Here is a 22,348-nt window from a genome sequence, read left to right on the forward strand (position 1 = left end):
AGTGTGAATGTCACGGGATTAAGTATTGAGCACTCCGATCATGAACGTACCTAAAGCAGTGGTCCTGAGGCTCGTTCTGTTGCGCTAACGCAGCTGCGGCACGTACATCACCAGCGACTTGCAGAATAAGCGGATCCGTCGAATATGGGCCGTCATCAAACATGTATATTCGTCACGGGAGCTATTACTAAAGGCATTTGAACAGCACGATTCGCCACTTCCGCGTTCCGAGTCCGCCATCTCCGTATGTGCCTTCGCCTTCGTCTCCCTGACCTTGCTCATGCAAGCTGCAAGCCGCGGGGACTCCTCTGGCTCGCCGCGTTCTTATTGGTCAGATTCCATGTGACGTTGCTAAAGATTCTCAGCAGGGAGTTCCGCTTGACGCCCGCTTCCGTCGTCTGCTGTAGCGCCGCTTACACACGAATTATGCAAAAAGTATTCCGTCGATCGGAACGGGACTTTCGGAGTCATGGTCAGTGAAGGACGGGGAATCTCATTTCACTGTGGTTTCGGAATCGATCTGTGGTCGATGCGACTGTCCCTTTAAGTGTGATGTCTCACATTTTAGTCGCACTTTGTTGCCCTCGGGAACAAAATTCGCTCGCTGCAAAACCAAGACATCCGCTTTAGGTTCCAAACATGGTCCCCCTAATCGTGTAACTGCATTGGAAAATTGCCTAAAGCGGATATATTTTGATGTATAAGACTGTGAAACCACGATGGAGCGTGAATTCTACCTCTGTCCTATTGAGTACAATGTGTAAGATTTCAAACGCCAGGGGAACAAAAGCCTTTATAGATATACGGATAATTTTCGTAGATCTCACAGGATCGAGTGGCGAACCAGTGAAAAGTGTCCGCGTTCTCTATCAAAATGAAATTATATGTTTCTTATGCATTGTGTCTATGGGTGTAATGCAGGCGAAGCACGCTTTAAGTTTTTGTCCGCGAATCTTGGGCATGTACCCCAAAATGACACGACAGCTACCTGCAGCATGCGCATATGCTTACTCGGAAAAGGTCCATTTCGTGAAGATCCTGTCCCGTACGTCGCGTCGCCGAAACCCTTCTCTCCCTTAGCGCGAGTAAAGCGAAGGAACGAGAAAAAGGAGAGCGATGCAGAATGGTGCTTTCGGAGTCACGTTGGCTGTGACGTTGACATCACGTGCCTCAGAGAAAAAGTGGCAGCTGCGGTTGCCGCTTCACATGGTCAGGGTCAGGGCATGTGAAGCGTTCCGCCGCGCGCGTACCGGCTTCTCGTAGCTCGCAGCAGCAGCGGAAACGGTAAGTACTGCGTGTGTGAGCGGAGGTGAATAGCGGCAATATGAGCCGTCCTAGGGAGTGTACGTACGGAAGATCTCGCTGCGGACCACAATGAGCAGTGCGGACCATGCACATTAGGACACTACAAAGGACCGGGCTAGCCCGAGCCCTGCCCGGACCACGGGCCGAAATCGGGCTTCAAAGTCGTTTTGACTGCGGGCTCGGCTCCATACGGAGAGTTTTCGGGCCTGAGTCAGCAAAGCGCCTGGGCCCTTCCTCCGTCTTTCTGCTAAAACGCTACAACATAGGCGTCACGTTATTCTTGACAGAGCACTGCATGTGTCCCATTCTTAGGCCCGGCCCGAGCCCGGCCTTCCTTCAATTTACCCACCCGGGCCCGGCCGCCATCGTACGGCCGCCACTCGTACGCCAGAAATATGAGCAAGATTTATGCTGTACCTAAAAGTACTCGAATGACGATCTCGTGCTCTACCTGAAAGACGCAGGGGTTATGTCTGCAAGGCGACACGTTCGGCATTCCCTGACAGAAGATGGCTGTGATGTGTTCACCTCGTTACGCAGTGTCATCCTAACTTTTCAACCCGCAATCCGTCTTCGACACCGAATTGCCCTCGGATTTCAGACCTTCATCGTCTACGAATACCAGAAGGCCCCATGCAGTGGGGCCACAGTTCACAATTCACAACTGCCAACGATTTGGCCACATTGCTCGAAATTGCCGAGGTGCTACACTAGGTGTGCCTTATGCGCTGGGCTCGCCGCAGATCAGACTGTAACAATAAGAGAGAGCCAACGTGTGCTAACTGTAAATCCGGTCATCCTGCGTCGTTCTCTTTATGTCCCGTGAAGACCGCCGCCACAAAAAGACACCAAGATCGGATATTACGACTTCCGTCTGACGGTCCCAGGGGTGGTAGTGCCACCGTCACGTCTAGTACAAATGAACACGAATTTCCTGCACTCCCACCTCGGTCTGCACAAGGCGAACGAAGGTTGCAGAGCACAATCGATGCCAAACCCATCAGAAGCAGTCATCAAACACCCCCTGGTCCATCAAGGCATATTACACGCACTTACGCCAGTGTGACAGAACCAGCAAGCATGAGAAGGCAATTACCACCATCAGCCTACCGCAGCTGTGCCTTCTCTGACACTCTTCTGTGCGGTACTCACGGCAGTCAAGGCAATTGTCTCTGCATTAACTGGTGCGTCGCAACTGCCCGAGGTTCAAGCGCTTCTGGCATAGGAGGCATTATCTTCACCTCACCATGATGGAATTGTATAGAAAGGCCATAGCGATGCAGTGGAATCCTCGCGGCCTACGTAACAAGCTCCCTGATTTTAAATGTCATCTACAACAGTACAAGTTCCCTTTCATAGCTGTATGCGAACATGGCATGGATGAAGAAGGAAGGAAGTCACTGAAAAGGTTAGCCAGCTGTAGGACTTGAACCCACATCTTCTGGATTACCGGCTCTCGTGGCCATTACATCTCAAGATGTGGGTTCGAGTCCTAGAGCTGGCTAACCTTTTCAGTGACTTTCGTCCTTCTTCATTCATTGTCCTTAGGCACTTGAGGCTTTCTGCGTTTGTCCTTTCTTCTGTGTTCCAGCCTCAGAACATCAATTTCCCTGGCATGTATGCTGCACACTGCGTTACTGGATATACAATCTATAGATCTCATCAATCCTCTGAGAGCAGAACAGCGCTATACGTTCGTAATGATTTCGTTGCCGCACCCATAGGGTCAGCTGGTCATCGCTCTTCTGATTATGTCATCTGCAAGATCCGCCTTGGGCACATGCTGTTAACAGTCGTCAGTATCTATCTACGTCCCGCGGTACAGGTTCGTGAGCGTGAAACGGCTCGGCACTTCCTACGTTTGCGTAAGCACATTCCCCGTCACCCACTCCTCAGGAAAATTCGATACCGTCCTGAAAGTTCCATCGAGTAGCGCAGAGGACACGCCAGGCTCTCACTGGCTTCATAGCTAAGGACGTCACACCGCCGGACGCCCCCTGTTCTCTGCCTGTGCCACCCACCTTCGTACGTTATCCGGACCTCCTGGAACGAAGAGATCAGGTTCCCCCTCAAGTCCTTCGAACCCATTTTTAAGCTCTGATAGACGCGAAGTTTTCTACCTCTGCCGCAGCATACATACATGGCGCATCTCGATATGGCAAGTCCGCCTCGGCATTCGTCATCCCATCCGAAGGCGTAGTGGAAGGACGTCGCCTTTCGCACTAAACCTCATCCACAGCTGCGGAACTCTATGCCATACTTTTCTTTCTGCAGCACATCGTTGATTTTAGCCCGCGGGAATGGGTCGTGCTCATTGACTCTAAATCTGCGCTGCAAGCAATTGAAAATTCTGGCGTCCGAGGCTCATCCGCACCGTTGGTGATGGACATGTTAATGGCTTACAACCTGTCTACGCAGCAGGGCACAGGCTCGTTCTCCAATGGGTTCCAGCCCATTGCGGTGTCGAAGGTACTGAACAGGCCGACAGCGCTGCAGAAGCAGCTCTCTCGTCTCGGAGAGGGACGCATATTGCGCTGCTGAGAGATCGTCGTTCCGTACTTCGACGCCTCGTGACTCCCCTGGCTTCCCGCCAATGGACCGCTGACATTCTTCCCCCAGCTATGCTGAGCAGAGGTGATCCAGCGCTCGCTTTCCGCATGCCTCGACATCATAGGTCGGCATTTTTCGAAATATTCATTCAACATCACATCATGTCCGGTCTTGCCCACAGCCCATAACATCACATCACCATCACAGCCCATCACATCATAACCCATCATTCAACATCAACATCACAGCTCATCACATCATTACCCATCATTCAACATCAACATCACAGCTCATCACATCATTACCCATCATTCAACATCAACATCACAACTCATCACATCATTACCCATCATTCAACATCAACATCACAGCTCATCACATCATTACCCATCATTCAACATCAACATCACAACTCATCACATCATTACCCATCATTCAACATCACAGCCCATCACGTCATTACTCATCATTTGACATCACAGCCCATAACATCGTTACTCATCATTTTACACCACAGCACATCATATCATAGGTCAGAATTCAACATCAGAACTCATTCTGACTTCGAGTTCAGCTTCATTGTGTATGATGGACTTTGAATCTGAACTCCAGGGACCGGTTATGAGACTGAGGGCCTTGTATGCTGCGCATGCTTGCGTTTCGGGGCGACGACTTGGTTTCGGCGACTGTGCGTCCCGGCGGCTCAAGGGCAGATGTCATCTTTTCGGTAGCGGCCGTTTACAGTGACGTTCGTAAATTAAACAGGTGTTGTGTTGTTTGTGGTGTCGCGGGCGGGGCTTGGCGGGGCGCCCGCCCACTGCACGGAGCGAGCCTTCGCGGGGCGGGGTGGCGATGATAGGGCTGTACTGAAAGCGTGAATGCAAATACCAGGTAGGGTGCAAATGCGTAGGGTGAGGATTGGCGGGCGGCGTGGCGGTGGTATGCCAGGTCTTGGCCTAGGCCTCCGGTGGCTTTATGGTAGAACTTTCTTCGCGCTGCGCTGCTGCTCATAGAGCTGGGGCATTTCCGCTGAACTGGGGCATAGAGCATTTCCGTCTTCTGCTACGTACGTGGAAGCTGGTGGTTGTGTGTGGGAGGAGGAGGGGGAGGGGATGAAACTGCTCGTCGGTACTCGGTGGTCCCCTGTTTTTCTGCGTGCGTTGAGATCTCCATTTTTATTTTATTTTTATTTTCCTAGTCGTGTGGTTTTGATGTGCTGCTGTTTGAACTGCGGCTTCTAAATTAGTGCAGTGCAAATATCTAATAAGAGTGTGGATTTTCATGCAAATGCATGTTTTGTTTTCGCTCTCTCTTGCACATTGCGCTCGTATAATCACAGGGTATAATAATCAGGGCTTGCGTAATAATCAGGTGGTTATACAGGATGTTTATTTTAGCCTATACAGAAAAAACTGGGAGGGCAGCAAAGATGTCGTTTTCCCAGCGGAGTTCTACAGCCAGGCGGACATCCTCTGGACGAAAGCGTGCAACTCCAAGTTACCTAAAATTCATTTATTAACCTTTTAATTAGGGGATTTCGGGCAAAAGCGAGATGGCAGATTGAAGGACTATCCTAGTTGCAAGCCATTTCACGTTTAACAAATCGTGAAACACGCACGTGCGCAAAAATATTCATCCCCGAATTTTAGTATGCAAATGAACCCAAACCGCGATGACCGGGAACGCGTGGAGTACAGTGCTCACCCCACGTCAGTCGTCAGAAGGCAACGTGATTTGGAGCGGTAGAGATGATTGGAATAGGTGTCGCTCAGCATGCCAGATAAACCGCTTTCCCGTTTTGGTTTGGCTTGATATCGCCTATACGACGTGGGCCGGACAACATCAATATCAAGTTTGTCACGCTCTATGTCAAACCTGGAAGAAACCCGCGCACTCATACGCAATTCCTTTGGGATCGTCGTAGTAATCAGTGATCCTAATCCAGAACCGGAGTGTATCAAGAACTCGACGGCGCTCGAAAGGTCAGGCCGGAGCCGGACAACGGTTTCGGGAGTTCGAACCGTCTATATACCCATTCCATTGCCACGATTAAGTGTATAAATGTCCAGGCGTGAGAGCACACTGTACGTGAGGCTGAATCATTCTACAGGTATGTTCTTTTATGTGACTCGTCTCTCTTGCAGTGTCTTCCTTGAAGTGCCGAATACAGTTCACCGACCATATACGTGGGGACCATCACAGTCGTCACTTTGTCTCCTATTTTGTAATAAATCTGTAACGCTGTTACTGACAGAAGGCAATGCTGAACGTCGTACTCAGAAACAACACACAAGTTCGGATAACAAAAAGACAAAAACAAAACTGTGTGCAATGAAAAATCGGGGCTGCGTCCCGAAGCTGTTTAGCATTATATATTGGGTTGCCGGCTGTACCGATGCAGTGTACGCGTGATTATAAACCAAAATTATGCATCTCAGTTTCATGCCACATTACCCTGGACAGTTTTTTCATTTATGCTTGCATTCTGCTTTTGCAAAAAGTAATATAAAACTGTCATGCTATTTGGAAGCGTAATTTTTGGGCAGTGTGAACGAAACATCATAACGCGGAAGTGCATTATTCTGCCGTTGACCAAAACAACGTCGGGCAATCGATGCTGTCATTTTGTTCACGTGACAGTGACTTACCCAGAGTTCATACTCCACGATACCTGTCCCATAATACCCGCGCCGCTTCTTTATGCTCTGGAGCCAACCCCCACAACGCACCTGTTCTGAAGCGATGCAAATCAAACAGCGCGAGAGCGCCAAGGTTAACCCTCATTTTCTGTCCCTTACGGATGCCATCCATGTGCAGCGCCACAGAGTCCCAACTCCAAATACAACGCTGAACGGCAAGCCCTTCCCCTCCCACCCCCTGATATATCCGATATAACAGCCTACCGAGCCATCCTCACAACACCACACCTGCTCTGAGGCGAGGCGACGCAAAACTTATAGCGCGAGCGCGCCAAGGTCAGCCCACCCCACTGCTCCTTGTCATTCATCCAAGTGCAGCTCCGCCCAAACTACCGAGATCCAGACTCCAAAGCCTTAACACAACGCTGAACTGCAAACATCCCTCCCCCTCCCACCCTCCAGAAGCAAGGTCACGCATATAATTGGAGCCTTCCCGCCACTACCGGTAAGCTCATATTATCACAGTACACGAGAACAGGTACACTGAAGATGGGGCACCATATTCCTGTCTAGTCAACGCATACTTCTATAGGCAGTTGTATGCACGCCGCCCCCTCCCCACCCACGACTAATGTCAACCCCACACCCTAAAACGCCGATTTCAACTTGAGAAACCCATCGCAGGGTCTTCAAATTCAACATCTACACATAAGTCGACATCAAACTCAGCATGAAATCATTGCCCGTCACTCAACATTAATGTCACCATCACATCATTGCTCATAATTCAACATAAAATTCAAATTCACATCATATCATTACCCATCATTCAACATCAAACTCAACATCACATCACATCATAGCCTATCATTCAACATCAAACTCAACATCACATCACATCATTGCCCATCATTCAACATCAAACTCAACATCACATCACATCATTGCCCATCATTCAACATCACTCAACAACACATAACATCATTGCCCATCACTCAACATCACATCATTCTGAGTGATGTGATGGTGAATGATGTCGGTGATGGCCATCATGATTGAATTCGCCGACCTATGCTCGACATACCTCTCGTGAAGATGCCGCATCAGTTCATCGAATGCGCCTCGATGTGGCTTTTACAGCGCAGTGGCGTTACCGCTTGAGACAAATTAACTCTCCCCAATGCTGTGATTGTGGTGCTGTAGGAGATCTAGGGCACATTCTTCTCCATTGCCCACACTAGCAACCTTCCCGAACCGTACTCTCCGGATCCCTTAACGAGCTCGACTCTCGTCCCCTCTCTCTCACAAAATTGCTTGGTCCCTGGCCACATCCAGCCCACCAACGGTCTGCCCTCAAAGCTCTCTTGACCTTTCTGGATACCATAGGACTTCGATCCTTATTGTGAAATTTCATTCCCCGCATCATCACCAGCAGCAATGGGGTATAGAGTATCGCCCCTGGCGATGAAGCTTCCCATTCATTATCTCACGATAAGTTGTTGTTGTTCAAACGCGTTCCAGGTATGTGTGATTTATGCTGTGTTATGATGGTCCTCTACCGTATGGATTGAACCTGTTGGGCGGATCGCATCACAAATATGCCTATGTCGCTGTGGCGCGGGCCTCGGCGGTGTGAGTTTGTTTGTTTGTTATGGCCAAGGGTAAGCCTCCGTTGCACCGAATACGGGTCGGGCCGTGCCGCGTTTTCGGAAGCCGGGTCGGGCTAGGGTCGGGTAAGTCTCCGTCACGTCAGGTACGGGCCGGGAAATTCAGGTCCGTGCAGTGCTCTAGCCAGAATTATCTTGCTGCATTCCATTTATTTTTGTCAGGTTTGGGGACATGATGAAACAACGATATATGATAGTGAGCGCGGCTCTCATGCCTCGGTTCAAGCTCCATTGGGTATCCACAAGCCAGTGCAAGATGGTATGGAAGACTTCATGAAGGAAGAAATCGCCGGCTTGCCACTGCCGTCCACAGTGACGGCACCGCAACAGCGACAAGCATCGGATGTCAACGATTTTTTTCGCTTTCGATGAATCGGTGCCCGCAGACGATCTCTCGGGTGCTCGAAAATTATTGTCCTACAAGTCTGTAGTCCGACGAGGTGATCGCTATAAGGAGTACCCCATACTTCGGGAGCTTTTCCTGGGACACAACGTCGCAGTGCCTTCCAGTGCATCTGTGGAACGCCTTTTCAGTATCGGCGGTAATGTGTTCAACAAGAAAGAGTAAAGCTGTAGGATACTAATTTCGAACATAAAGCTGTTTCTGCGCGCAAGTAAAGCTTTTTGGTGACGCTGTTTTCGACTTTGCCCTGTGTTTTATAGTAAAAAAACAGTTTTGACTTGACAGTATCTTGGAAGTATCTAGTTACTTTTGAGAGTATTTATTATTATATCTTAAATACTTTTCAAACTTGAGTATCTAGTATTGCACTCAGTTACTTTTTGCTCAGTATTTAATAACTTAACTTAATACCTTTTTTTAGCAACTTGTACAAGCCTGACATGAGCACACCATATCGCGTGATACTATCCAGGCGAGTTGGAAGAGCGAGTTCACGACGCTTTGCTTGTAGTGCACATTTCGCGGTTTTACAAAATGTGAATTCGCACAAGTTCCTGGGCTAGATAATTAAGCATAATTTCCAGATACCACACTAGAGCGAGGCTATGGGAGTAGACGCATAAAATTCATTGTTTATTGACGGCAGGATACGAGCTCAGAATATACCAATTTAATGCGAAGCAATGATGTTGTCTCGGACGAGTATGGGGGAAAAAAAGCGTCTCATGCCGGGCGCACGTTCGAAAAAAAGAGAAAAAAAAGAGAAGAAGTCCAGCAAATTTAATATGCAATATTGATCGAATCATTCAATATTCATTGGAGAGTGCATAGTAATAGAGAGAGAAAAGATATGCTACAAAATTCGCCCACGATGGCCGCTCGAAAAATAGAAAACTGGGGCGGGTCAAGTCGTGTCCAGCCGTAGTGCTTTACATGAAAACGTCACGATCTCCGATTTCTTTGCTCGGCTCTGGCTCCTCCACGGTGTCGAGCCCTTCCTCTGGATTCACTCCATCGCCTTTGCATGTCACTTTCACACAAGTCGAAGTTGCCCCGTTGGTAGAGGGTAAGGGCTCGCTGTGCGAATTTGCCTCCGCCGCTAATCTTCTTCGGCGCTCCCGTATCTCTCTGGATCGCTCGGTGCTCGACTTTGGGGGCTTTTTGGGTAACTCTCGAGCCGCCCTTTCTTCTAATCGCCGTTTCCTTCGACTCTGATCATATTTTAGTTTAATATATGCCGACATTCTGGCAAAATTTTGATATTTCAATTTTGCATTTTTTAAGAAAAAATGATATTGTTGTTGAAGCCGATATCGCTTAAGGTGCAGGTAAAGCCTCTCAAGCGCAGATGCGGCTGCACGACGTGCTGCACAAGTTGTGACTCATGCCACTGTACATCTGCCCCTTACTGTTTCTGCCTGCCGTATGTCTATACGCCGCCGGAGCGCTGTTCGTGCCCAAGCATTCAGAGCAGAGGCTGCCTCATACAACAGACACCTGCAATCAATCGACCCCTCAGTGGACTTCTTTATTACGTGTCGCTGGACTCGTCACGAGGAACAGCTCCTTCACCGCCTCCGTCTAAACGTCGCCCGCACACCGCTGCAACTGTTCAAAATGGGTCACTCTAGAACCCCCCCCCCCCCCCTCTGCATTAGCTCTGGCATGGTGGGTGATATTCCCCACTGCATCCTACACTGCCGGCAACACCTTCTGCACCGTGACGCCCTCTGTCGTCGTCTATCCCAGCTTGGCTACGACACTATGACACTGGCTACCTTACTGGGTCCCGTTCGTCAGTCGACTCCGTGGGCAGTCACCACTGCGCTCCTCCGCTTTCTCCACGCTTCGAACCTTGTCAACGCCTTGTGATTGTGTCACCGTGTGTGATTTTTCAGTTTTAGTTTTGTGTTCTTCCTTTTTCTTTTCCCTTCATTTTCTTTTTCTTTTCCTTTCCTTTCCTTTTCTTCTTTTCCTTCCCTTTCCTTTTCTTCTTTTTATTTCCATTTCCTTTCATTTTCTTCTTTTTCTTTTCTTCTTTTTCTTCCCCTTTCCCATTTTTTAAAAGCAAGCCGACCTCCGCCTGTCTGACCTGTCCTTTCTTTTTTTCTTAATAAACATGCCCCCCCTCCCTCCCTCCCTCTCAAGCGCTTTCCAACGACACCTCGTCCGGCGTCTTAGCTACACGCGTTCGTGAGATAGACTGCCCGCAAGACTGCCCCTATATTTTCCGTCTCTTTCGCATGCGCAGCCACACCCAGAGATTGCGTCAGCCGCCGCAATGACCTTGTTGGCTAGAATCTTACACGTGTAAGCTATTTGGATTTAGTCTGCTGGTTGCTATCGATTTATTACTCGCCGACTTATGGAATTATGCATGCATGCATTATGGTCATGGAATTCAGCATAATTTCATTGCATCGTAAATTTTGACCTGGCTAATACCCTCGTTACACGGGCAGTCTTCGACGACCGTTGAAACCAACTGGCATGAAAGATCATGTGAACATGTCAAGCAGCATTGGATTTAATGACCTTGCTGACACGTTACACGCCTGCTGGCCCGTCTTTCATATCAGTTGGTTTCAACGGTCGTGCCCGTGTAACAGGCGTACTACAGACGTCAAAAAAGATGAAGAAACGCAGTCCGGAATCGCAACGAAACGCCATCGAAGAAGGAAGGCTACGCTGAGGTCTAAGGCGCCGGCGCAAGCACGGTCCATTTTCCGTTCTCGGCTGTGTTCAATCGCGGCGGTACTGCGCTATATTCAAATGCGTTTCCATAAGCGAAATGGTGCATACTTGAAGAGAAGCAATCAGGAACAGCCGTTTCCCAAATAACACCGTTATTGCACGTCGTTGCACATATGAGTGACGTATGCCCGTATTTTGGTGCTACCAGTCCAACACATGTAAACCGCGAACTCATTTGCACTATACGCTATGCAAGTAGGTCAGCCTGCCGACGCTGCTGGGACCTGACCGGCACTCCAGACAGTGGGCAGTCACCCGAGCCCTCCTGCGTTACCTGAAGGACACTGGGATGCTCAGCAGCCTTTGATCCTTGAGCCACCCCATCAGCCACCCCCCATCGTCCCCTGCCACTTTCTCTTTTTCTTTTCTGTCTCTTTTTTCTCTTTTTCTCTTCCTCTCTTTCTCTTTCTCTTTTTTCTCTTTTGGGAATAGCAAGTCGGCCTTGGCCTGTCTGATCTTTCCTCCTTTCTTTATCTTTAATAAACATATCCCCCCCTTTCGCGCAGCGCCTCGGCTTTTCCCTTTCCCCTCGTGCACATAGAACATTGCATTGCATTGAATCGCTCTCAAATAAGGCACCAAAGCAACTGCACGTGACGTCCACATTGCTTCATTTTTTTTATCATAGGCTACAATTCGGATCCCGAAGTCCCGGGATTTTGCGAGGCAAATCCGGAGAATTCGGGATAATAAATTTTGGCTTTCTTGACAGTGAATACTAAGCGTTATGGAGTTACTTTTGGATTCAAGTACCCCCTTCACCTAAACATATATTTTTTTTTAAATGCCGTGTTAGCGCCGCGAAGCAACTGTGGCTATGAGCGGCGTACAGACGTGGACAGATGGAGAGAGGACAGCAGGGGAGTGGGACACAGGGGGTTAGTATGCGTCCTGGGCCGACTTCAGGGGGAACTGTGCTGACATTCGTCTGGAAAGCCTTCGGAAAAATATCATTTGCAATCCGAAACCGAACCACGTGACAAAGACTTTAGCTGCCGACTCATGTGAACCGCGCAAGCCGTAGCCGAGAACAGCCCTCAAGTAGCGTTCAAACTCCTCCGAAATCAGAAGGATTCTTCCGATCCATAAAGCTACACACAATACTGGCAGATTCTCTCTCTGCAGTATCTCTCTTTTTATGTTTTGATTCTCACGAATATGTTTGAACGTGAAAAGAGAAAATGAGAGACATCCTTCAGGAAACTAGACTCTGCTGCTTCAGACGAGAGCACCACAGTTACTGTGGTGCTCGAATAAAATATGCTCGAATGCTCGAATAAAAGGGGAGAAATGCAAAACGCACCATTCTATGTATTCTCGCAAGCGACATTCCACAGAATACTAAAGCGGAAGACGCGAAAAACAGCATTGATTTTAGTTGCAGCGTAAGTTCAAGTGCCGAAAGTCGTGTCTTCTCGTGCGCTGCTAACGGCGAGAAGTATCCTGGGGCGCAGCCACACGACATTCCGTAACAGCTACGACAACAACAAATAAATCGTGACTATATGACATGGGGTGATTCACCGCTGGAGAGCAGTACACTACCCCATTACACGCGAAACATTAGATGTGAGATATGAGAAGTTATGTACACCATAGTACAAGCACAACAATTGAGCTGTCCTCCACTGGCTGCGCTACGCCGCAAAAAGGAAGATGAAGAAAAAAAAACGCACACACACACACATGAAAGGAGCACCAATGGTCATTGAGATACAGAGTATGACTCTATAGCAGGGGTGTCGAAGTGGCAGGCCGTATGCGGCCCGCGTAGTCCCCGAGCAAAAAAAAAAAAATAAAAAATATTATGCCAAAGCTTCACGAACGGTCGTGGCGTTATCATTGGGCTCTGCACTCGTGCAGTTTATCTTGCGTTAATTAGTAATAGAAAACTGTTGCCACTGACCTGTAACAGCCGGTGACTCTCTAAGTAAGAGACAAGCGGGGACGGCTTGCACATGACAACAGCGAAGACGACAAAAGTAACACAAAGCCAGCCAGGGAACGTCGAACTTTCAACCTTTAATCATATGACAAAAGGTTGAAAGCTCAACGTTACCTGTCTGTCTCTATGTTGCTTTCATTGTCTTCGCTGATGAGTCTCTAAACCTGCCCCTGCGTCTGATTTTTTTATTGATTAATATTACTAGTACATTCCTACGAAAATTTCTGAGCCAACCCCCACATAGCCGATTTGTAATATTGGTATCTTCAATGCCAAAAGAAACGGACCGATTCAGTCGCAGCCTCCCAGGTGAATTCGAGCAAAGATTATTCGAGTGCAGGAGACTTGAAATGGAGCTTTGGCTCGCCGTCTTCCGCAGCCCTTGACAACGTTCCTGATTATTAACCAGAGTTGTGCCTAACGCGTTACAAGTAACTCGTTACTTTTTTTGTTAACGAAGTAACGATTCAGTTACTTTTTAAAAAAATGGTAATAGTAACGGAATCAGTTACAAAAATTGGTAACTCGTTACTGACGTTACTCGTTCCTTTTCTTCAGCACGGGGGAGCACATTTCGGCACTCCGTGTGGCGCAATGCGTGCAGATTTCACCGACGAGGTCACCCACGACCATGTGTCACTCAAAGTATTATTGCAGTCCCTCCGTAATCTCAGACCATCACTCCTTCCCAAGAATGGACACCAATTGTGCTATGGCTACAACTACAAGAAACGCGTTTCGACTTCTAGACATTCCTTGTGTTTGCTAAGCTTCTGAGCGCCCTAAATTATGACGCAGCCCCTTGTGTATTTTTGGGAACCGTTGGTGGTCGGTGGCACGAAAACCAGTGTCTTTCTTTGCGTTTCCATCACCCCCACTTGAGAAATGTAAATTTCGTGTATCAACTTCTTCTGAAGTGCAATTCCTCATTAATAAAGAATTGAATGCAAGTGATGGCGTGTTTGATGGCTCCTTTAACTATGCGGCGATAACGTAAAAGTAACTCGTTACCTGAGAGTAACGAGAACTCGTTACTTTTGTATGTTGGTATAACGAGTAACGTATTTAGTTACTCTTTTCTGACGTAACGGGTCACGGTAGTTAGTTCCTTTTTTTTTGGTAACGGGCACAAGTCTGTTATTAACAAATGACACAGATTGACCTGCAGTGCGATGCACCGATAAGAACAGGTTCGCTGAAGTGTGTGCGGCTTGGTTTTACTCTTACGTTAGACGAAAGTATCTGAAGATAAGTATGTTGTCGCGGACAAACCTGTCCATGTTCGGTGCTACACACGTCTGATAATAATTCGTGGCTTTACATCGTGAGACTATACTGTGTCAACAAACGTCTGGGAGCAGGCGTTTTCTGTGATGAACCTGAATAAGTCAAAGTTACGCTCACAACTAACAAACGAACACCTCAACGCAGTCCTTAAGATTGCAATTGCGGAATCACTTTCACACAATGTTGACGCATAGTCAAATGATGCATAATGTAAAAACTCCGAGACTAGGGAACACGAAGGGCAGACACAAACACGAAGTCTCACGAAGACTTCGTGTTTGTGTCTGTCCCTTCGTGTTCCCTAGTTTCGGGGTTTTTACATTATGCATCACCTGCACCAGCTCGCTTGCTTCCTAGCCATTTCTTCATTGGCATAGTTAAAAACAAGATGTGCCAGGTTTCCTCATGATACAGCAAATAAACAAGGTTGCTGACCCTGTGACTGAGCAACGCTAAGTAACCTAAATATATACGATTTATGTCGTTTTAAGTTCTGTGCTGTGTCATATCAAAACAGGCTACCCCTAAGCCGTGGTATGCGGCCCGCCTAGGTCCTCCATGGCTCAATGCGGACACGAATGAGTTCTGCACCCCTGTGCGTCTGGAGCAAACCAGTACAACAAGAGAACAAGAACATCACAAGACATCGACGGTGTTGCACGTGGCTCGGACATGGGCCAAGAACTGCAGCCAGGTTGAATGTCTGTCTGCTAGCAGTACCCAACTAAGCACAGAGTTGCCGCCTCTCCTTTTCGTAGAGCTCACATTCTGTTTGGACGTGCTCAATCTTCGCAACGACGCCACATTTGCAGCATACGACAAGAAGAGACGCATTCCAACGGAAAGTCGATATTCCTACACGATGCGAGTGCTCAATATAATACCGGGAGAATCCCCTTTTTTTTTTCGTTTTATTCCACTAGAATGTTCCGTGGGGATGACAGTAAACGCGCGCTGCATCGCAATTTGTGATAGGATGGATGTGCAGGTGGATACAGTCCTCTACGGCATCCTGGGGATAGTTGAAAAAAAAATCCCAATCCCGTCCCGGGATCCCCATTTAGAAATCCCGAAATTCCGGGATTGTAAAAGCGGCTCGGGATTCCGAACCCTAGTTGTCGCCCGTCTGCGAATGTCTTCATTATTGCTGCTTTCTCAGTGGACAGACGTGCTTTCTCCAACATTTTCTTTTTCTCATGCGCAGAGACGTACTGCCGTAACGTATTGGCTGGGAATGTCAGTTCCACGCAAATTTAACTTTACAATGACCCGCTAAGAGCGGTACGACTACGCGAAAGTAAATCGTCGCCTCTTGGATGCTGTAAAGTAAAACAGCTACATTACACAGTCTCTATGCTGTTGCGTTATATCGGGTAGGCAAATTGTCACCGTGCATACAATAACTATTGCTCTCAAAATTTGCTCTGCAAAAAGCTTTGCTTCCGGCCTTTTATTTATTTATTTATTTATTTATTTTTCGTGAGTCACTTTTTACTAAAGGTTACCAGATTAAGAGTGTACCGACAGCGACTGTTAGGATCAAGAGAGAAATTGGAGAGGGAACTGAGAACGGGAACACCACCCGTGCCATGGGATCGCATGTGCTTTGTGGGAGGGAAGAAGGTAGCGCCACAGCCTCCTATTTTTAGAATACATTCGGTTCCAAAACGCCCCTCCCCCAATAAAAAAACAGAGTAATTAAAACTTTACCTTAAAATCGGACACATACAGTGTCCCTTCCCTACATGCCACTCAAAATACGGGACGAAAACGAAAACCAAAGATTGCAAAGACTGCAAGAACAGCAACGCTGCGACACAACAGTGACATGATTTGGACAGATTTTCGAAAGTGTCTCAATAAGTGTCATTCAACCGAGAGTGCAAGAACGCGCTGCGATGCAAAACGAAGAAAGAAATGATGGGACCACATTTATGAAGTAATGTTGAGAAGGCTTAAACGTCACACGTTTGACGTCGTAAAATAAATTAAGAGACATTAATTTTGGAGCAACTCCAGAACTTTGATTTCCCGTGTCTTTTTTTTTTTTTGTATCTTAAAGGGACCTTGAAAGGATATTTGACAAGCCTATTTTGATCAAGAGATCATACAAGATCATTTTCAAGTTGTTCCACTGCAAAGCATTCACCCTGTGAAATATATCAAGTTGAAAATCGTTCAACTAGCGGAAATTTTCTATATCAACCACGGCCGTGGCTGCTACGGCCCGCCTGCGAGGCGAACTGGTCGTGACATCATACACACAGCGGATGTTGCCCATTCGTGGACGGTCTTTTGCGAGCAAATTGCAAAATTTGCAAGCAAGCTCGCAAACTTCGCCATGAAATATGTTTTAATTAGACCTGGAGCTAAGATCGTATCTAATCGTTGACACAAAATCCTAACACAAAATGTGTAATGTAGCCGTTGATTGTCAGCATACCGGAGCATGTTTTCCTCTCTGAGCTGCTTCTTCGTCAGAAAATGTGTCTGTCGGTGGCCTTTTGGGAGCTGCTGCGTACGGAACGATTCCTAGACGCTGTGTGAGTCGCATAATCTCTTCCTCCATCGGTGACAATTTCCGTTTGGCTATATTTCTGCCGATTTCGACGGCAGATATACGACGTCGTTGTTGCTCAAACCGAAACTATGCGCCCACGTGGTCCCGCGGGGTGTGTGCTCCCGGCCGGCCACAATTGGCTGAGAGCACTGGACGTTGATGAGGTAAGCCCGCTTCTAAGGGAAGTATCTGGCGGTCACGCCCCGCTATTTTTCCGTGGTAACTGCGCCCCCGCTGCACTGAATACGATTAAAGGTCGATGTGTGTATAACAGTGAGGGATCATGAGAACCGTTTCCGGCAGAGTACTCGGAATTCGCGAAAATCATTCCATGGCCCCTTAAAATACCTTCTGGTTCAGTGCATAGTATCGTATTTTAAATATTGTTCATGACATACATGTCTGAACGCCTTAGCGATGCTGTTGGCTAAGGTACACTTCTGTGGATAGCGCGCTCCTAACAGCGACACATATGCTCTACAGCTTTTGCCTTCTACAACACACGAATGCGGCTTCCACATAGCTGCGATCACCCTGTCTGCGCATGTCCCCCGCCCCCACCTCGAGTAAACACAGGTAAAAAAAAATAATAATATGGACAACGTCTAACCAGACTGCATGACGTCATAGGATAGGCTCAGTACGTCACTGATTATGCCGCGCAAATTGCGTTCCATGTCCCGAATATTCACGCTAGCACGCGTCTTCTATATCCGTCGATATTAGATGCAAGAGAGGACATAGCAGCACCACATCGCCATATCGATGCAAATAACCAGACTTGTGCCCGTTACCAAAAAAAAAAAGGAACTAAATACCGTTACCCGTTACTTCAGAAAAAAGTAACTAAATACGTTACTCATTACCAACATACAAAAGTAACGAGTTCCCGTTATTCACAGGTAACGATTTACTTTTACGTTACCGCCGCATAGTTAAAGGGGCCAGCAAACATGCCGTCACTTGCCTTCAACTCTTTATTAACGAGGAATTGCACTTCAGAAGCAGCTGATTGCCGCACGTAGTAACGTGACTAGTGACCCTTTGTTTTGTCTTGTTCCCCTCTTCGTCGCGTCTTGGGTATATAGTCTGCATAATTGTAATAAACCTTTTGCTGAGTCTGAGAATTGTCGTCCGTCCTTCGTGTTCCGTGTCTCTCGGCCCCTTACCATGAGTCTATATCAGCTTGCCTGGACCTTCTCCCTTCTTTCCGAAGTGGGGGTGATCGAAGATTATGAAAACACACGAAGAGAGACCGATTTTCGTGCCACCGATCACCAACGATTCCTGAAAACAGACGAGGGGCTGCGTCATAATTTAGGGCGCTCAGAAGCTTAGCAAAGACAAGAAAAGGCTAGAAGTTGAAACGCGTCTTTTTGTAGCCATAGCATAATTGGTGCCCATTCCTGTGAGGGAGGGGTGGTCGGAGATTACGGAAACAAGAGAAAAGACAAGGGACGATTCAGCACGACAGCAACATATCCTGCGAGGACTGCAATAATACTTTGAGTCACACGTGGTCGTGGGTCACGCATTGCGCCACACGGAACGCCGAAGTGTGCTTCCCCGCGCTGAAGAAACGGAACGAGTAACGTCAGTAACGAGTTACCAATTGTTGTAACTGATTCCGTTACTATTACTATGTTTTAAAAAGAAACTGAATCGTTACTTCGTTACCAAAAAAAGTAACGAGTTACGAGTAACGAGTAACGACTACGAGTACGTAGAAAGCGAAGGTCTATCACGGAAATGTATAGCAGACGAAAGCAGGTTGAAAGCAGCTCTTTGCGCAAGCGGAAGAACACGGACATGCGCAAGAAATCTCAAGCGAATTTCCAACAGACAGACTTCCTCCTTTTCCGCTATTTTCGTGCGTTGGTCCGACACATGATTATTGGCATACCCCGACTGTGGACGAATACAAGCACTACCCAGCTGGGGGAATTCAGGAGTATGTTTCCAGAACGTGGAGAATGATGGTCGGCATCCGAAAGCCCTTATAGAGGGAACGAATGCAGTGAACATATTGACAACACAGTATACTGTACGCCTGTCATAAAAGGTGCACATTCCACATCTAACCCAAATACTCGCTACTTTGAGCAAAGCAGAAGTGGAAGTTAACGTAGACGGACACAGTGCCGAGAGGTGACCGTCGTTCCATTCTTCGACGCTTAATGTCACCCCAGCTTCCCGCCAACAGTGCCGTGTATTAAAAGGGAGTCTGTCCATTGCTGGGACCTGCCTATACCTGAGGCTCAACCCATTTTTTTAGGTATCTAGCCAATCACAGGTCGAAATGCAGTTGTCTATTATTACATCCATCCAGTACTTATACCTCACCCGTATTTACTGGGTGCCACCATTTTGGAGAAACGAGATTGATTTGGATTGAAACGGACATCACTGGTGACAGACCAAAACGACGCATTTTGCGCCCACTTTTATCAACGCCATCTGCATGGAGAGAGGCATGTTGGGAAGCATCAGAACTGCAGAAATGGTTGCTGGCAGAACTGATTGGCCAGGAGAGCGGCAGAACCGCTTCTTCGTAACAGACGGCTGCTGGTATGAACTCTTAATCACGTAACGTATGTAGATGGAATCAAAAATACCCAAAGATTTATGTATAAATAAAATCCAATGAATTCTTACGCATCAGTGGCGTCTTCCATGCTATTTTGTTGAGATCGCGGTCTTCACTAGGCCGAAAGCTATAGCGACGAAACATGCCATTTTCGCGTAAATAATGATGGCGGAGCGAAAGTTGAAGCCGATTTTGCAGCTAGTTATAACAGGATGTATACTTACAGAGTAAAATTGGAGTAGTTTATGAGAAAAAATATTGACACGAAATATCCGCTCCAAGCGCCATCCTCCGTTTTGGAGAAATTTTGGTGTCACGGTGGCCCCTATGGAAACCAATGAAATGCGCTGAAGTTTGATTGACAGGTCTCAATTTTAGGCTCCTCCTAGTGGCCCTTTTAATACACGCATTTAATACATTCTTTCCGCATCATTGCTTGCAAGAAATTGATCATCATTCATCATTAATTCATCGGATGGGGCTCAGTGCGCTTATATGGACAGATATGCCAGTCGACTGATCGTTAAGGTCGACTGGCGACGGTTTACATAACTGCCGACTAAGGCACCAGGGACTCCTGCAGGATTCAGTCCGCTGATCCTCGACTGAAGCACCACCCTCATCTTTGAATCGTAACCCTAAAATTTAGAAACATTACACACAATTTCGTCATCGCGTCAATTCTTTAACTTCAAAAATACCTTTGCAGCTTTTCGGCACATTCTGTTCATAATCAGGCAGCCGTCACTTGTATTCTTTTGGACGTGTTGCGTGGAAATATGCGCCGCCATCTATTCTTTTTCTTCTTCCTCCTCCAGCTCTAGGCGTCATCCACTATTCTATTCTAAGCAGGGTGTCGAACCGCAAAAAAATACGGGTTCGGTTCGGGTTCGCGTTGCTTGGATTTCGTTCCGGATCAGTTCTGGTTCGCCGCGCCAAAAAATCGAACCGGTTCACGAACCGGTACAACGCCTCCGTTTTATATCTCCGGTAAAATTGCTTTTATCAGGAAATGCGTGGCTAATAGCTTACAGGTGTTGTCAGCATTGACGCTTTTAGTGGCCAGGTACTCCCTTTAACAAGGGAAAGGAGAAATGGACGAACACTTGCAGATAGCGTCCAGGCTGATGAAGCGGTATAGTTTGCTACTTTCTGTTCCCAAAATCGCTTCACACGCATAGTGCCAGCAAGATACACTTAAAGGAAGTCAAATGAGATGGACAACGTTTTACAATGACGACGGTACTGAGCCGTCACACTGCTTTCGCAGTGTGGATCGATCTGAAACCGTACTGAAGCATGTCGAAATAAGTCTGCCAGCCTTGCACTCTCCGAGCTCACACCAGTGTACCAGTTAATCTACAACACACAGGCAATGTGTCACGACACAACTGCACTAACAGTAAGCAGGACCACATTTATTTTTCAAACCCCCACCAATCATACAGGCACTGTTCTGCGTATGCTCCTCCACTTCTCATGTTTCTCATTTGTTTAATTTTTACTACTCACGTGTAAAGAGAAATGTTGGACGCTTGGTTAATCACATATTCTTCCTATAGGGCTACACAACTGGCCCCATTCCTGCTTCATTTGGTGGACGATGGCAGGCCACTCACCTTTCAGAAAATACAGCAGTTGCTAGCAGAAGACGGACGCGACATTTGCTTCGAAACCTAGCGTTTGCCGGCGTCTGCGTGGCTCCTCCTCTCTGAAGAGCAGACGCCGCAGCGCGTGCGTGGGGCGCCAGCCGCGGCGTTCACTTCACAAGGACAACAGCGCTTCAACGTGTTAAAAAAGACGCTGAAAGCATGCTTACTATACGTCCTCCTTTGACTGCTACGTGAAAATTTTCGAAATCCATGATCTGGAGACCAATATGTCCTCGTTCGGGGATTGAGAGGCAGTTGAACTCTTATGCTGACTTCTTTGATGTCCGAACCGTTTTGTTGCGAACCGGTTACCGCTACTATTTTTTCCGGTTCTGCTCCCGTTCGGGTTCAGCAGTGTCACGAAAATTTCGTTTCGGGTTCGGTTCGACCTTTTTGTGCTCTAGTAATGTGCGAAAATACAAAATAATTAAGCACTGTGCGGGATCTGTTCGGGATCTGATCCCGATGATCTGATGATGAGCTCGATGCGGGATCTGATCTTCTGTGTTGTTCCAGCCTCAGAACATCACTTCTCTCATGTTCAACAGTTGCCGCTTGCGTCAATCCCGTCGTATGAATGTGTGTATGAGTGAGCAAAAATGTAAGAGTGAAAGGAGGATGAGTGAGAGAGCGGCTGGTTTGTCCCTTCAGATGACGCACCCTTGGAAGTCACTGTGGAGGCGTGTTCGCTTAGCTCAATTGGTAGAGCCCTGGACCGGTAATCCAGAGGACGTGGGTTCGAGTCCTACAGCTGGCTAACCTTTTCAGTGACTTTCATGTTTCATCGTTAATTTCTTAGGCAATTTGAGGCTTTGTATGTATTTGTCCCTTCTATGTTGTTCCAGCCTCAGAACATCACTTCTCTCATGCCGTCTTTGATTCTCATTCCGTCATTATCTCGTTTGATCTGCTCAACACCTCCCAAGGCAGTTCGCGATTTGATGTGATAAATGTCACACAATAAAACCACCAATGTATTACCTCGGAGATAAAAATAAA

General features: G+C 47.4%; 1 non-coding gene across 1 annotated transcript; it reads left to right on the top strand.

Annotated features, from left to right (window-relative positions):
* The first annotated feature begins 22,033 nt into the window (after positions 1-22,033).
* Trnat-ggu (transfer RNA threonine (anticodon GGU)) lies at positions 22,034-22,106 on the top strand. Its single transcript has one exon. It is a non-coding gene; the product is annotated as a tRNA-Thr (tRNA).
* The last annotated feature ends 242 nt before the right edge of the window (positions 22,107-22,348 follow it).

The sequence above is a fragment of the Ornithodoros turicata genome, chromosome 6, assembly GCF_037126465.1.
Source record: "Ornithodoros turicata isolate Travis chromosome 6, ASM3712646v1, whole genome shotgun sequence".
Lineage (NCBI taxonomy): Eukaryota > Metazoa > Arthropoda > Arachnida > Ixodida > Argasidae > Ornithodoros > Ornithodoros turicata.